The 16094-nt window shown below is 48.9% G+C and overlaps 2 long non-coding RNA genes across 2 annotated transcripts in view; both read left to right on the forward strand.

The window, feature by feature from the left end:
- The window catches only part of LOC133210352 (uncharacterized), a 95317-nt gene that overhangs the window by 57277 nt on the left and 21946 nt on the right, over nt 1-16094 (forward strand). The gene's annotated exons all lie outside the window — the stretch shown is intronic.
- On the forward strand, nt 12619-15029 carry LOC133210329 (uncharacterized). The gene is made up of 2 exons (XR_009724915.1): nt 12619-13233; nt 13791-15029. It is a non-coding gene; the product is annotated as an uncharacterized LOC133210329 (long non-coding RNA).

Consider the following 16094-nt stretch of genomic DNA (forward strand, 5'->3'; position numbering starts at 1 on the left):
GAGCACTTGGGTGTGTTGATGGCACAGAGACATGGTCATGGCTGTGCTCCAGCACAGAAGAGGAGGGGGGAGAAAAACCTGCAAGTAAATAAAAAGAAGCCCATTTGCAAATACTGTAAGGAATGCATGTTCTCATACGTGCTGCTATTAAGTCCATTCGTATCATATCAGCAAACATCATGTCAGCTTGGAGAGGTTCCTACTTATTTCTTTTTCCCTGTGAAATGTTTTTCAATGCCTGAGCGAATCAGAATGAATGTAAATGAGGTTTATTAAGTCAGCCCCACACGGTGCTGTATTGTCAGCGTTTGTAGGCTGTGACAGGTTAGTTATTGCGGTTTGAAGGGAATGTCACCAGCACAGCAGCCTTCAGAAGGAACTTTTTAAAGGAATAATAACAATAACGACAACAATAACAACAGCAGCAGCAGCGTCTTGGGAATATCTGGGGGGTTTTTGGGAAGTCATTGCGCTCAAAGGTGCTGTATCCCACGTACATTCCCAGGCAGGGGCAGCGTGCTCTGCATGGGTAAGCTGTTCCTTACACGGTTTCCCTTATCCCCTGTAAACTGGAGTCCCTGTAGTTACATCCTCCTCCAGGAGAACAGTTAGCTTCTTCTCCTCTCTTCCTCCAGCATCCTTCCCTTGGATCAGCAAGGAGGGTGGGATGTTTTAGCTGGCTTTTAAAACATGTAGGTGATACCTGGGAGTGGAATGGATGCGAGCAGTTACACTCATTCATTAGCACTCTCTACTAACTGCAAAACAGCAGAGAAAATGAAGACAGCTTTGTTCTCAAAGCCAGCAGACAGAATCCCACCTTCCCCTGTATGAGTTTCCAGCAGCACTGGCCTAAAATTGATCTAACAAAACGCTCTCAACGCTTCATATGCTTCGGCCAGGTTAGTGTTAGATCAGAAACGGTCTGGGGATGTCAGGCAAGCAAGGCAAAAGTATTTGTTCCTTTGAGGTATCGACCTGAGCACGGTGCCTTGCAGCCCATCTGCAGAGGAAGGAGCTGCAGCCTGACCCAAACCTGCCCCGGTTTTGCATATTTATTCCTCCTTTAAATCATTTCCAAACCACTAAACCATTTTACAAGGACGAAGGAAAACATCAATTACAATTAGAGTGAAAAACTCTCTCAAGGCAGAGCCCAGTAGACAGCGTTTGTAGCCATCCATTTGTAGCTTTTCACCAGGTGCTTCATAATCCTATGGTCTGTTTCCTTCCCACCCATCAGCTCTTCCCTGTCCCACTCTGTCTCCAAGGTGTTGGTGTTTCCCAGCAGGAGGCTGCTCACTGGTGCCTTGTCTCGTTACTGATGCTCACACAATGGGGCTTCACTGCTGGACAAGAGGTGTTTGGTACCATCAGTCAGGTTCTGACCGCTATGGAAACCAGGTTTTCTTCTCTGGAAGATTCCTGCATTGGATTGATTGCACACAGATCTGTGTATCCATCTCTCTGCCTGTCTTACCCTGTAGTGCTCAGAAAGAAACACCCAAAATATTTCTTTCTTTCCCCCTATATTAAAATGGACAGCAGCTAGAACTTGTATAAAATGAAATCAATAATTTAACATAGCCTAAAAATTGGAAACGAATGGAGGGAAATTACTCAAAGTTTCATCATAACGATATGAAATATTCTATCCTGTGCAAGATTAAATTAAAAACTCGGATGAGGCCACTTCCAGCTCTCTTCCAAAGAAACTAAGTCCAAAATAACCATCCTCCAGCCCTGGTTAGGGCCTGAAACCAGGACACGGGACCAGGTTTTGCTGCTTAATGAACATTAGTGCCTGTCCTTGGAGCATCTCCCCACAACACAAGGCAAGGGCAGCTGGAAGTGCTGGCTGTGGGATGCAGGTGTCGAGGGATTCTTTGGGATCTAAGCAGTGTTTGTCCAGCCTTCCAGGGCTTGGAATTTGGGTTGTGTCACTTTGAATGTGACCCACTTTCTCCATGCCTGGCCCTGCAGCGGGCGGTTGGCGAGTGGAGCCAGCACTTACTGTGTCCATCCACCATGGCACTCGGTGGGCTGCAGTCCTGATAGAGCAAATTAAATTAGCTACTAATCGGTTAATTGGTGAGGGGGGCTGTAAAGCAGCTGGGAGCAAATTAAGTAGGAATGAGAGAAGTGCACATTTGTGAGCAGTGATTGCTCTCGCTGAGGGGCTGCCAGTCAGTAACGTCATGGGCTGGAAAGCAAATGGAGAGGAGAATGGTCTATTGCCTACACTGAGGGCTCATCCTGCTCCTGGACCAAGGGAGCTGTGACTTGTGATGAGTATATCTGGGGGGGAAAGGGGGTTTTGAGCATGCTGGCAGGCTGGGAAGTCTCTTTGCTTCAATGGCAAGCTGGAGTGCAGGGATTAATCTGGGTCTGGCAAGGACAGCCCAGCATGTGAGAGCGTGTGCCCCCGTGGAGGAGTGATGACCCACCACACGTCCCCCCATGTGAGGGTAGGGATAGGCATGGAGGGATAGGGCAAGGGAATGGCTTTAACCTGCCAGAGGGGAGACTGAGATGAGCTCTTAGACAGAAGCTCTTCCCTGTGAGGGTGCTGAGGCGCTGGCACAGGATGCCCAGAGAAGCACAGTGCAGGCAAAGGGCATGGGGATGACAAGAGTGGGGCATCCCCACCTCACCCACCTCTTCCCCAAGTGTGCCCATGCTTGCTTGAGCTTGGTACCATCCCCATATGGAGCTCGAGTCAGCAAGCTTGTGCTCCAGAAGATGAACAACTGCTGTTCATCTTCACTGCCAAAAACAAAGGGAAGAGGGGAGGAAAACCCTTTCAGAAGTAGATACGGGGACTTCTACCTGCAAGGAAACACATCCCTACCCTGTTCGAGCAGAAGTGCCCAGGCCATGGGCAAGGCCAGCAGAGCAGCCACAAGTGTCCAAGGGCAAAAGTGGGTTTGGATTTTCTAAGCCCTGTGCATTTGCCTTTAAATTCCAGCCAGATGCCACATTAACTTGTGTGACTTCTTGTCTGTAACAGCACATAATGCAGCACGAATGATGTAACTCAATGTGATGCCAAAATTTATAGGAAGAGACACTGCTTTCTGAGGTCAGGCTGGTATCTGATTTAAGCTGGCAGCGGGAGCATCAGTGTTGCTGCAAAGCTATCCTGTGGCTCTCCAGCAAATCACATTACTCTGAAAGACTTCGGCGGGCCCCTAATCAAGACAGCTCTTCAAAAGCAGGGCCACAATTGGGCTGGAGTGCATCAAACCCATGCAGGGCTTTTGGGATTCGAGTCAGACAAACCCCTGAAAGCACTTTCACGACGAGATTTTTTGGGGTGGGTTTTGGTTTTTTTTCTCTTTTTTTGCTTTTAAACGAGCAGAAGGATTCTAGATAAACTCGATAAGGGCTGGAATCAAAACAGGATCCCAGAGCCAAAACTGGAGTGACAGCTATTCCGGGTAGTGAAAACGATGACAGATTCTGAGCAGACAGAAACGAACATGATAAACCAAGCAGGGCTATTATCCTTCCATCTGCATTGCCACAGCATGCACAGGTCCTGTCTTGGGTCAGGGCTGGGAACTACACACCAAGGGCCAGTCCTGGAGGGAGTGTGGATCTCAGTGTCTCACCAGACAAGTGCCCTGCAGGGCTGGGGCAAGGCAGAAGTACCTGCTCCACCACTGCAGTGCTTTGGGTCAGTCCAAGTTCTGCACCAGGTTGGTTTGCTGGTGCCAAATGACAGCTGAGGTGACACGGGGAAAGCAGTCAGGCCAAAACCATCTTGTTCTGGGGAATGAGATCAAAAAGCCCCTAACCAGAGAGCAGCCTATGAGAAATGTGAGGCACTGGAAGAGTAAAACGCATGTGCTCAAAGCTGAACTTAGAATCATAGAATCACAGAATGGTTTGGGTTGGAAAGGACCTTAAGATCATCCAGTTCCACCCCCCCTGCCATGGGCAGGGACACCTCACACTAAACCATGGCACCCAAGGCTTCATCCAGCCTGGCCTTGAACACTGCCAGGGATGGAGCATTCACAACCTCCCTGGGCAACCCATTCCAGTGCCTCAGCACCCTTATAGTAAAGAACTTCTTACATCCAATCTAAACTTGCCCTGTTTAAGTTCTAACCCGTTACCCCTTGTCCTATCTCTACAGTCCCTAACGAAGAGTCCCTCCCCAGCATCCCTATAGCCCCCCTTCAGACACTGGAAGCTGCTCTGAGGTCTCCACGCAGCTTCTCTTCTCTAGGCTGAACAGCCCCAACTTTCTCAGCTGATCTTCTTATGGGAGGTGCTCCAGCCCCTGAGCATCCTCGTGGCCTCCTCTGGACTTGTTCCAACAGATCCATGTCCTTTTTATGTTGAGGACACCAGAACTGCACACAGTGCTCCAAGTGAGGTCTCAACGAAAGCAGAATAAAGGGGCAGGATCACCTCCTTGGACCTGCTGGTCACACTCCTTTTGATGCGGCCCAGGATACGGTTGGTTTCTGGCCTGTGAGTGCACACTGAAGCCAGCTCATGTTCATTTTCTCATTGACCAGCACCCCCAAGCCTTCCTCCGCAGGGCTGCTCTGAATCTCTTCTTTGCCCAACCTGTATCTTGGCCTGACCATCCTGATTTAGCTCCATCTATTTGGCATACAGATGTTACCTGTTGGTTCTTCAGAGGAACTTGCCCAAGGCAAGCAGCAGTTGGGACTGCAGCAGGTACAGGAGCTTCAGCTCCTCTACATTTCCAAGACCTTGTCTAAAGCCTGACTTAGATCTTTTATCACTCTAAAACCTCCACACACACTAATAGGAGAGCCTTGGAGAAAGGGAATGGGGCTCAAATGGAGCCAAGCCTTTAGGTTAGCTTGTAGGGCAGCATGATCAGGAGCCAAGAATCCCTGTCTGGAAGGGAAGCAGGGCTGGCTCAGAGCTGTGGTCTGAGCTTCCATCAGTGTGAAATCAGGAGCAGAGCACCCGTCGCTCTCAAAGCCATTTGCAAAATGTTACCTTTAAATAAGCGCTTATTTTTAAGCAGTGGTTAAGGTCTCACCAAAGAGTTTAAAATAATAATTTACAGCAATAATAGGCTAGGACATGAAATAAAGCTGCTGATGGGAGCATAAATAATGCATGGAATAATAAAAGCCGCTTGCCGTTGTTGGAAGCGTGCGGTCAGCTCGCAGCACGGATGGCTTTGGGCATGGCAGGGGGGAGGCAGGAAGGAGGGAGAAGCCTCGTGAAGGTTTTCCAATCACTCCAGCCACCACCTCTAATTCTTTTCTTCCAGTATAAAATCCTTCTTCCCCTGATCTCACTTGTGGTCAGAGCTCAGCGCAGGCCCATCCGTCACGGCGGTGATTTGGTTCAGCAGGCGTTGGTTGGGCAATCGTTCATTTCGGGCTAATCTGCTCCCGGCTGTCAGGGGTTATGGAGTATTTATTGAGTTTGTGTCAGGTCCAGATGACCAATAGCCGGCAGCCGCTGGATCCCCATTGACACTGATGATATTGCTGAATTAAAGCAGGTGATGTATACAGAACTTGCTTAGAGCTAGTAATGAAGCTGGGAACCATTTGAAACACAATACAGAGGGGCCCCCGTGCTCGGGGCTTTGCTCTCTACCTTTTAAATAAAAAATTATTATTATTTTCTTTGAAGGCCAAAGGAGAAGGCATGAATCGAGCTCCTTGGAAATATGGGGGGAGAAAAATAGAGGAGCCCAATGGAAATGAAAATCATCTTGGTATTCTGCAGCTTTCCTGCCTGCTTAGTTGGCCGGCGACTGAGGAATTTCTCAGCTGCTGTATAGAAAGGCATCACGGGGAGGATGATGAACTGGTTATTGATTACACTTCAAGGACCTGATCCTTTGAAAGGTTTTGCTGAGCACCTTCAAGTCTCATTGACTTCAGCTCAGCACGAGACAGGGTCTGGATGTGTCTGTGTCTGGGCTGTTCTGCCATGTGTGTGTGATGCTCGGTGAATTACGCTCTGTGGAGACTGCATCTCCCTGTGCCTGTGAACCATGTCATCCTCCCTGCATGGCCTAGGAGAGAAGTTGAGGTGTGCGGGATAAAGGCAGGATGTGCCCAGGTTCACAGCTTGTTCCTATCAGGGGTGGCATTGCTCCATGGCTGGGAACTGTGGGCTTTGCAGGTCTGATGGGGACCTTTGGACCATCCCTACCAGACCATCAAAGCCTGCAGCAGATCTGGAGGATGTCCTCTCCCAGCCATGGAGGCTGAACATCACTGAGCAACCACAGCTTTCCTGCAAGGCTCCCCTTCTGCTGTGGGGATGGAGGCAGGTTCCAGGTTGGTGATTAGGCCATGTTGCTACTGAATTATTCTGCTCAGAACATCAGAGTTAATCTGGGGGACAATCAGCTTGTCTGAGGCTGTCACTGCTGCTGGCTGAGACCTGCAGTGCTAGAGAAAGAGCAATCAGAGCTGTGACCTTGGTAAGGACTGGGGTTAGATTACAGGCATGATTAAATGCCAAGGAGAAGGCTCTGAAGCTGCTATTTGAATACCTGTTTACATGTAGGATAATAGATGGCCACCCGCTGCCTGCAAGGCTGTAATTCACTCGGGGGACTGTGGGACTGGGATGACACCATAAAGCATGCGAGGCAGAGTGCAGGATGCTTGCGAGGCAGCGCCGAGGCCCTGCGCCTGATTTACAACCACGGGCTCGCTCCGTGGCTATCTAATCTATTGTCTTTTTATAGCAGACACTGCACAGAGAAATGATTATGGTAAAAATTTGTTTAAAGGAGCTCTGTAAACTCACTTGGAGCTGACAATTTCACCTGAAAATCCTCCGGTTTCGGTGGCTTCAGGAGGATGTTTGGCATCTAAATTATCAGTAGGTACAGCTGCATCCAAGTCAGGTGCGTAATAGTTGTCACTTAGGATTTTGCTTTGAGGGATGTATCTCAGGGTAGAAGGAATCACAGAATGGTTTGGCTTGGAAGGGACCTTAAAAGCTCAGCTTGGCTGAGGTGAGGAGAAAGGGGTTTGGGAGAGAAGCAGGTGTGAACTGAGCTGTACACAGGTCACCCCTTCTTTCCTCTATCAGAAGAAGAGGTGTTAATGACTTCTCTGAGCTTCTGCTCCTTCTGATGAATAAGCTCTTTGCAATCCTTTCTGTAAAGCCTGGTTTAGGATTAGGGCTGAAAGCTCGATTTGATTAAAAGAGTCAGGTGCAAATTAGGAGGCATTTGGTACTTAAGTCTTGCTGCTTTTTATAACAGGGCTCTAAATGAAAACATTTCAATTACTCTTCACTCCTCAGTGTCTTTCAGCAAGGGACCATCAGGACCTGTCCCAGCACAGCTCCCTGCTGTGCCAGTCCCTGTTTGGCATGGAGCAGCACGTCCAGCCTGGCAGTGAGAGCAGGGCTCAGGCAACTCCTGCTCAGTTCCTTGTGCCACAGCCTCCCTCGGTGACCTTGGATGGGGTGTTTCATCTCAGCTCGCAGTGGTAAACAGGAGATAATATTTCTCTATTTCCTGCAGTGCAATGTGAGAATAAATCAAGTGGAAGCAGGAGGCTGTTCACAGAGCTCTGGGAGCCAATGCCCTCCTGAGGTTTGTCTCTAGACCTGCTCTCATTGCACATCTCCTGCCCCACGCAGCCTGTTTTCCTGCTCCATGCTGCTCACTGGCACCCAGCCTTCCTCCAAAGGTGCTACTGTGCTTTTGTCCAGGTCCTGCCAACCTCAGACTGGCTTCCCCAGGACCCTGCAGCAAATAACCAGGGGTGTCTTATACAAATGGCCAGCGCCTGGCTTCCACTGCACAATTTGCCATCCACTGTTGTGTGATTGACACCCAGACCTGCAGACTCCTCATCCCCTTGATGATTTCCCCTTGCTGGAAACCATGAGCGTACTCCTTAGCTTGTGACTAATTGTCCAAAGCCACCTGACACAGGGATAATCTATAAATGCTTCATCTATCCATGTCTGTATGGTAAGCAAGGAATAAAGCAGTTTAGAAACATCAGTCATCTAAAATCATCACGAAGGAATTGACACCCAGGTCCCTGCCCATCCTCAGCTGAGGAAATGAGGGTTCTGAGAGGTGAAAGCTTGAGCAGAGTTGTTCTGTGTCTCCATAGCTTTTTGATCCTAAGATAAATTACCCAGAGAGCACTGACTGCTCCCTGCTTCTGCTAAACAAAGATAATAGCATTTGGAGTCACCTCCATGTAATGATGCAGCCACCAAATAAATTATCTTTGCTCCCTTCCCAGCACCAGAGCAGGGAAGGTGGCTTTGGGCACCGAATGGCTGGGAAGGGAAGGGGGAGGCTGTGACTTGTACCCAGCTCTCGTGGGACTGCCTTCAAAAAAGCAAGTTCCTAAACAGCTGAAAAAACATTAAATGCTCCATATACTCTCTATAAACAAGCAGTTAGAGAAATCCAGGCTGGAAAACACTTGGTGGAATAAGGTCAAGCTTCTCATATGAATCAAATTAGTGGCCACTCAACTAGCACCACAGTACATTAGGCTGAAGGGACTGGGGAAATGCAGCTCTTTTCAAGGTTATGCTTTTGTTGCCTCTCAGAGCTGCTTGCTGCCAGGGGACCCTGGCTGCTCCGAGATACTTCAGGGGGTATTTTCTGTTCCCTTTTCATCATCTGCTCCAGGGGTGATAAAGAGAATCCCAATTTGCTCTAGGAAAAGGGAGATAGTGTTACAGGCCAGTGTCAGCTCCCTCAGGTGCCCTTACTGTTTACTGGTTTGGGAAACATCTTTGGAAATAGCAAGGAAACGGTGGGGGAGATTTAAACCCTGAAGGAAATTACACACAGGAACTGCAGGAGGAAATTACCTGGAGTAGCTCCCATTGTTCTGGGTTAACAGCATGGCATGGGAACCTGGGAAGCTCGCTCCAGGATGGTGGTAGTGGGGTCCAGGCTCACGTAGCCCAGCCCCAAGGGACTTGGCTGGGGCTTGAGAGGCACCAGGGGCTGCAAGCGAGGAGCAGCATCCGTCCTCTCACCGCGACACCCCTCAAATGTGGTTCCATGTCTTACAAACCTTCCAGCCCCCTCTAAGGAGGGGAGGCAGGGATGCGTTGAGGCATGCCCTGTGGTTGTGTCTTGGAGATGAACCAGAGCCAGGGTGCCTTCCTCCTCTGCATGGCTGCAGGCAGGAAGGGCCCGGCTCTTGCTTCCCGCAGTAAAAGTGAGATTGAGCGTTGCTCTGAATGCAGGGAGAGTTTCTCGAGACTGAAGCTTTCAATTTTACTCCACTGAGCATCCAGTATAATCCATTGAAAGGGCACTGTCCTTCAGGCCTTTCAGCTGGGCTGACAGCTGCCCACTGATTAATTGACAGGTTAAAAAGATTGATTCCACATGTCAGAGCTGTAACCCTGCCAGAACAATACGGCTGTCAATTGGGCTGTAAAACAGACGCTTACATTAACAGCCCTGACAGCAGCAGCACATGAACACATGCACCTGCCTTTATGGAGAGCCTAAACACACAGCCGGGCAAAGATTAATCATCTTGAAAGCAATGTTGTAGGATCAAATAAATGTTTCTGCAGTGGAGAAGCGGTGCGGCGCTGGCTTGGCACGGAGGCCAGCCACAGATGGTGCCCAGCGGGCAGCGAGGGGGCCACGGGGACCCCAGGGTGGGGGCTCGCTGCCTCTTCAGTGCTTGACTTATTGTCCTGGCCACGTGTCCTCCCTTTCTCAACCCACTCAAAGGCTTGCACAGACACATCACGTGCAGCATCCCTCGGCCTCCACGTGGCGTCGTGCAGGCCTGAGCCACCCCTGACCCCATCCCATGCCCACTCACTGGTGGGTTCATTTCAACACGGGTGAGCCTGTGCTGCCCAAGCAGAGGGCAGGGCTCAAGGGCTGGAGCGTGTCTCACCATCACAACAAGCATCGCCCTGCATGGGAGCTTGCTCCAGAGATTAGTGTGGGCACAAGAAAGCAAAGCACTGAAGTGAATCACTTGTTCCTTTCTCTCTTGCTTTCTTTCCTTATCAGCAAAATGTAACTCATTAATATCTATCATGCAGGGCTCTTTCCAAAGCTCCTCAGCTGGAGCACACTTCAATAACCTAAAAGACTATTTGTTTTTCTGACATCCTTTGAAGCTGGATGAATTGCAGTGTTAGAGGCATTCATGCTCGCTCCGGAGGTCCAAATGGGGCTGGGCAAAGGCTGGAGCTGGTGCCAGTTTTCCAAGCGAGGGTGAATGACCCTGGCCCAGAGCATCCCAGCATGGAGAATGCTGACACCACCGTGTGCTCCCCACCCTGTATGCTGAGGAATGAAAAAACCCCAGGCAATCTGGAGAGATAAGGAGAGGTTGAGTCACGAGTGAGCTCGGCTTTGCCAGAAGACGTTTCAAAGCTTTTATGGTGAGATTCAATACAGATATACAGAGATCAATTATCTTAAAAGCAGCAAGGAGGTTCAGCAAATATTTCCAGCTTTAAACAGGTTTATTTCCATCTGCACTTATCTGTGCTATTTAAACTCCATTGCTTGCAGTTAATCTTTTGTAATGCAGCATAAGAGGGCTTATTTACTTTCTAATGACATCAGTTGGCCATAAATATTAGACATCTAAGGTTCGCTGAAGCTATAGGGACAGTTTTCCATTCCTACTTGACATTTGACTATTTGCAGTGCTTCCTTTCTGTTTGTTCTTGTGTGACTCACTTATCGGCTGTCATAGGCCCGTGTTCGATTTATTTAAATGGAATGAATAAGTACATTAGGCAAAGCTGTCAGGAGAAGAGGGAACGGCAACTCACGGGGATGAGTGATAAGTCAACAAGCTGCAAGGGAGATTCTTAGCAGAGCTGCACAAATCAAAGTGCTAAATAGGAGGAACAAAGACAGCCCAGTGACACGATGCTGGGATGAGCAAAACGAGAGAGCGCAGGGTAAACAGGACCTCCCGACCGTAATGTGTGGGACACGGGAGGCGTTTCTCCTCCATGCTGTGTCCTCGGAGTAGGCATCGCCGTAAGGCAAAGCCTGGCAGCGTTTTAGCACTCCTCATAGTTCTAAGAGTTATTATAGGATCAAAGACTCCAGACTATTATCTGCCACTAAGGTGGGAGTTGTGCAAATACCCAGCTAGCTCTGCACTCGGGAAGATAGTTTCTCTTTTTAATATTCTTCATTGCTCAGTACTAAGCTGGGCTAATTAATTGTGGAAAGCTCATATCACGGCCCTGCTGGAACTGTTTGCATTGAATATATTAGTGATGATCTGAGGGGGGGAGAGCAACCTCGGCTTAATTCCGTCATCTGTAGATGATGGGAGCAATTTGCTTTGTGTGAGAGCGATGGAGTCTAAAGCCACCTTTCCCAGGGGAACCATTCTGCCTGCTGGGCACCAGTGCTGCAGCCTTGTTCTGAAAGGGAACTTCTATGTGCATTGTGAGCATTGCATTTGATGTGTTTCTTCCATCATCATTGGAGACCACGTCCCATTTAATCACAGCAGATTTTAAACTCCTCCGCTTCTTTCCCCAAGCTTTTCCACTGTGTTTTATACAAGTTCCAAGGATCTGGGACATCCAGGCTTGAGCTGGAGCCACCCAACTGCTCCCCCGGGAGCTGCTGACTTGCCCGTGATGGGCCTGTGCAGAGCAGCCCTGGGTAAGGGGCTGAGGCTTGTGCCAAGATCACCCAAACCCATGAGAACCCTTTCCCAGGCTGAGTCCGATTCGACACCAATGGCTTACCTCAGGGAAGAGCTTGGAGAGCCCCATTCCTATTCTTGCTCTGGTCTTCCCCCCCTCCACCAACATGCTTTTGTTTCTCACCTCCTAACCTTTGAAACCCCCCCAAAACCTTAATTGGCTGAACACAGTAAATCAGAGCTGACAGTAGTTGAATAGGAGCTGATTAAAATCATTTGTTTTCAGACGCAGCCAGCTGCAGGCTCTTGCCTGCATGACTTTTGTGGCGGTCCCTGCACTGCTCTCCCTCTTTCTTCCTGTCTTTTCAAGGGATTGCATCACATTTTTCTCATTCTTTGCAAACGAGATGCTCTCCTCACCCCTCTTCCCTTCCCCGCACACCCCCAGCCTCCCTTTCACAAGCCCAGCCTTGTTTATCTGCACAGCCACTTGTGAGATTCCCGCAGAGCCATGGAGCGCTCTCCCTTGCCAGAGCACAGGCCACATCTGGTTTGCTTTTGTTTGTGTTTGGTTTGCTTGGTTTTTCCCCCAAAGAAAAGCAGGGAGGGAGGCAAAAGCGTTTAAGCTCATAGTTCTACATAGCCTCAACGCTGCTTGCACCCCTGCTCATGAAATATGTAGAAAACAGTTTAACAATGCTGGGGAAAGAGCAGTGACCAACTGTGGGCAGAGAGGTATGGAAGAATGGAGATGCTTTACCTTCTTATGAGAGCCTGAGAGAGGGGGGCATCCTTCACTGGATGTTGTATGTCCTTGAGTCCCAGATTGACCAGGTTGGATGGGGCTTGGGGCACCCTGTTGTAGTGGAAGGTGTCTCTGCCGATGGCAGGGGGTTGTAACTGGATGAGCTTTAAGGTCTCTTCCAACCCAAACCATTCCATGGGTCTATGGGAAGCATTCTGATGCCAGGAGCTGGCCCAGAGGAGGACGAGCTCAGCCCAGTGGTTGCAATGTGCTCTCCTCTTGCATTAGGCCACAAGCCATCCCCTGAAAAATGCGTCCTGGCTGAGAGTGCCATTCCCCAATCTCAGGCATCTCGAGCCATATGCATCGAATTAAAACCAAATGCACAACATAAATCTCCCTGCCATTCCTCGGAAAGGTTTCACATGACAAGCACATTCCTGTGACACTTTCCATCTTCTGTTTTACCGCACAGGCTAACAGCTGTTTCCAAAACAAACCCGGAGTGAGGAACACACAAAATCCTCACTCTTTGGACAAACTTGCTGTTATTGCACCGGGGTGGTGCGTGTGAGTGGATGCTCTGTGTCTGTTGGGCTTCCACTGCGACTGGCTCTGCACCGCTCACGTGCAGGCCTGGGGCCTCGGTGGGGCTGTGCCATCATTCTTTGGGGTTTTTCCCCCACAGAAGCATGTTGGGAAGCCAAGCAGAATATGGTTTTAGAGAGGTGACTTGTTTTGCACAGTAAGCCTTATCCTACCTTAAACGTTTCCAGGCTGAGAGGGAAATTAATGAAGACTCTCACTAATGCAGACTCCTTCTCGCTGTTGTCATCTTTGGTGTACTTGGAGTTGGCAGGCCCTTGGCAGCAGGTAGATCGGCTGAGAAAGTTGGGACTGTTCAGCCTGGAGAAGAGAAGCTGCGTGGAGACCTCAGAGCAGCTTCCAGTATCTGAAGGGGGCCTATAGGGATGCTGGGGATGGACTCTTCATTAGGGATTGTAGTGACAGGACAAGAGGTAATGGGTTTAAACTTAAACAGGGGAAGTTTAGATTGGATATAAGGAGGAAATTCTTTCCTGTTAGGGTGGTGAGGCACTGGAATGGGTTGCCCAGGGAGGTTGTGAATGCTCCATCCCTGGCAGTGTTCAAGGCCAGGTTGGACGAGACCTTGGGTGATATGGTTTAGAGCGAGGTGTCCCTGCCCATGGCAGGGGGGTTGGAACTTGATGATCTTAAGGTTCCTTCCAACCTTAACTATTCTATGATTGTACAAGCACGTATCAAAGTGGCCCAGCCCTTGATGAGTGTACAATCAGTTATCTGAAAGGAGTTTATAGTGATGAGTCCACTCTCAGCTTGCACACCTTGGAGCAGTGATGCACACACCCTTCCATGGGCATCATTGCTCTTTGTGCCCATCTCTCTAGGAACTGCCAACCACCACTCCTTGTGTGTCTCCCACCCACTCTGCAGCCTGCCCCAAGGAGGGTTTGCTCACCAGCTCGCCGTGGTACCAGCTCTCAAACTCCCACATCCACCTTTCCCAGTGCACAGGGCAAGTTCCGACAGCGATTCCCTCTCTGGGAGGATGTTTACCTTCCACAGCCGCCTTTCCCTTACAGTTAAACAGGAATGTTTCCTTTTCTAAACAGTTTACATTTCTGATTCCAGAGGTATCCAGCTTGCCAAAGCCACCAGTATTTGTCTCACTTTAAATACATTTATATGCTAATGCAGGCGGCCTCTCCTGCTTGCACCCGCACCACACACAGCTGTATGGGAATATCTCTTTTCTTGCTACAAAATGGGACCATCAAACATCCTTTGGATTCATCTCCATTAATCAAGATCTGTGCATGTGCTCGTGCAATACAGACATTCCTGTGATAAACCAGATGCGCACACCTCTGCATCGGCTGTCCAGACTTGACAGATCGGTGCCACGTTTGGAGGAGGAGGAGGAGGAGAGGGGAGGAAGGAAATGTAATTTCGAGGATACAGTTCTGTGTATGCCTGGGCAGCATTTCTCCCCTTTTTTTTATTGCCTTTGGGATCATCTTACAACATTCTCTGTCCAAAGACTTGGGAGCACTTCACAGATATTACCTGATTACAATCTGCAGAGGTATGAAGTGCTTTTCCCAAGGTCAATCAGCCACTCATGGCAGAGTTTGTATAATCAGCCTGCGGAGCCATCAGTGTAGAAAAGACTCATCTCCTTTTCCTGGGGGAAGCGAGGGGATGCTCTCATCACATCCAGACCTTTTCTGCAGAGGGGAAGGGAAGCAGCAGCTGCTTCTCCTGCAGATGCTGGGGAGCTCAGGGGCTCTCTGAGAACCCCTCAAGGGCCAAGGTACCACTGATGAGCATCAGTGAGCATCCTGGTGAGGATGGCACCGGTGAGAGCAGGTTTGCTGTTGGTCCAGGATTTTTCTCTCACTTCTCTATTGCCCGTTGTGCCCTGTCTGTTCTCTGCTGCCCCTTTTTGTGTTCCACACGACTCCCATTTCCTCACTCCTGTCAAGAGAACTGGAAAACACCAACAGCCCTGTGCTTTGTTAGACAGTGCTTGAGAACAGTGATGAAACCTGCTTAGATGGATGTACCTGAAATGCTTTTCCATTGAAAACTGATGATTCAGTGACATAAAATGTTCTGTGCTAACACATGGGCTTTGTTTAACGTGTTCTGGAGAACTGTGAAAACATTTTGCTTCTAAAATCCCCAAATCTTTCATTTTGACTTTACCATTCTGTATGAAGGTCATATTGTAATTGAGACACAAGGAAAGGATGAATTGTTTTGGTTATGATATAGTAACAGACCCTGGCTTTCTGTCTACATTTGGGACAATTACTCCTCTTTGAAACCTCAGAACTTCTCATCCCATGGAAACTTCAGTTTTCAGCCAGCTACAATAGTAACACCGATATTAATCTTGAAAGGAGGCTAGAAAAAAATCACATTGAAGATTTAAAGAACAGTGTCATCCCTAAACCACCTTCCTTCCTTTTAAGTGTTCAGGACTGAAAGCTGATACTGGAAGGGAGAGAATGTAGACTCATAGCAGACAGGTTGGACAACTTGCCAAATCATCCAGGCCCAGTAAAGCTCAGCCTTTATCCTTGTGGAAAATAATGATGGAAAATTCATTTCAGTATCATGTACGGCTTTGCTGGGGTGGAGGAGGGAAGGGGCAAACTTAATTCAGACCCAAAACTCCCCTCACACGGATGCTGAATGTAAACTGTAGCTGCATTTCTGTCAGACTTAATGGATTTCACTTATGGGAACTATAATAAACAGCTCATTATGGAGTCAGCTGCGGGAGCATTTTGAGCCCAATAGGGTCATTTGTTTTCCAAGGCAGATTTAGTCTAAAGGGGTGGACAGAATAAGGCAGTGTTTGAAGTGTCTATATCAATACCTGAGGAACGGTGACAAAGTGTGATTTGGCTCTCCAGCAAAGGCCCCTGTTGGGCTAGGGCACAGCACAGTGCTCTAGTGAGGTGGTGGGATGCTGCTGGTGGTGGGTGCTGCTGGACACACAGAGAACAGTTCCCACAAACCAGATTTCAAGCAAATTGTCATCATTAAAAATCTCAGCTCCCGGAGTCCTGCTGTTGCCTAAAAACCTGACCTCTTTTCTCTGCGTGTGAGGAAGTTTCCATCCTTCACACTTGAAGGGAAGTTACGAGTCCCAAAAGCCAAAGAAAGCAGCAGCAGAAAGG

The sequence above is a fragment of the Neopsephotus bourkii genome, unplaced genomic scaffold (assembly GCF_033783945.1).
Source record: "Neopsephotus bourkii isolate Nb327-2 ecotype Australia unplaced genomic scaffold, CSIRO-AGI_Nbou_v1 NB_457, whole genome shotgun sequence".
In the NCBI taxonomy this organism is placed as follows: Eukaryota; Metazoa; Chordata; class Aves; order Psittaciformes; family Psittacidae; genus Neopsephotus; species Neopsephotus bourkii.